Below are 1,531 nucleotides of genomic sequence, written 5' to 3' on the forward strand. Positions count from 1 at the left end.
TGCCCGGGCAGCGTCCCCCCGCGTCCGTGTCCCCTGCGTGGGGACGGAGCAGCCCATCCCCTGGGGAGGAGCGCTTTCCTGGTCCGAGTTTGGGGGGGTGGCGGATGTTCCTACTGGTTGAGAAACGGCCTTTTTGGATTAAAAAAAAAAAAAAAAAAGGAAACTGCCCTAATTAAGGGCTGCAAGGAGAACCTCTGAAGTAATTCCTCGGCTGACGGGGAGAAGATGGATGGGGCTGGGGCGTCTCCCGCAGACGTTTTGCCCTGGCCGTGTCCACCCCGCAGCGGGGCAGGGAGCGGCGAGCTCCCATCCCGTCCAGGATTTTAAACCTCACAACGTAAATAAATACGAGTATTTATGTGCTTGGCACACAAAGAAGTAAGGGGGGGTGGGAATTTACATCCAATAAATAGAAATATTGATCCGAACGGAGAGGGATCGTCCCGAGCATCGCCGGCTGCCGGAGTGGCTGTGCCAAGCACAAGGGCCTCGTTTGTGTAATTAACGATGCAATTTCTCCCGCTTAAGACAGGGCAGTTTTGTGTGTCTTGGCGGACAAAAGCCCCGGGGCTGGCGACCGGCCTCGGTTTGCACTTTGGCAGCGTTGGGGCAGGGGGTGGGTTCTTCTGTTATCTCGGCGGCCCTGTCGTCACCCTGCCTGCAGCCGGGCAGGAGGGACGGGGGGGTGCGGAGCAGCGCTGCGGGTGCGCGAAGGGAGATGGCCCGGGACATCGCCGGCTGCCGGAGTGGCTGTGCCAAGCACAAGGGCGGGCGACCGGCCTCGGTTTGCATTTTGGCAGCGTTGGGGCAGGGGGTGGGTTCTTCTGTTATCTCGGCGGCCCTGTCGTCACCCTGCCTGCAGCCGGGCAGGAGGGACGGGGGGGTGCGGAGCAGCGCTGCGGGTGCGGCGTGGGACCAGGCGCGCCCGGTGGGGAACACGCAAAAGGAAACTGCCCTAATTAAGGGCTGCAAGGAGAACCTCTGAAGTAATTCCTCGGCTGACGGGGAGAAGATGGATGGGGCTGGGGCGTCTCCCGCAGACGTTTTGCCCTGGCCGTGTCCACCCCGCAGCGGGGCAGGGAGCGGCGAGCTCCCATCCCGTCCAGGATTTTAAACCTCACAACGTAAATAAATACGAGTATTTATGTGCTTGGCACACCAAGAAGTAAGGGGGGGTGGGAATTTACATCCAATAAATAGAAATATTGATCCGAACGGAGAGGGATCGTCCCGAGCATCGCCGGCTGCCGGAGTGGCTGTGCCAAGCACAAGGGCCTCGTTTGTGTAATTAACGATGCAATTTCTCCCGCTTAAGACAGGGCAGTTTTGTGTGTCTTGGCGGACAAAAGCCCCGGGGCTGGCGACCGGCCTCGGTTTGCACTTTGGCAGCGTTGGGGCAGGGGGTGGGTTCTTCTGTTATCTCGGCGGCCCTGTCGTCACCCTGCCTGCAGCCGGGCAGGAGGGACGGGGGGGTGCGGAGCAGCGCTGCGGGTGCGGCGTGGGACCAGGCGCGCCCGGTGGGGAACACGCA

Source organism: Aptenodytes forsteri, unplaced genomic scaffold, assembly GCF_000699145.1.
Source record: "Aptenodytes forsteri isolate BGI_AS27 unplaced genomic scaffold, ASM69914v1 Scaffold80, whole genome shotgun sequence".
NCBI lineage: Eukaryota > Metazoa > Chordata > Aves > Sphenisciformes > Spheniscidae > Aptenodytes > Aptenodytes forsteri.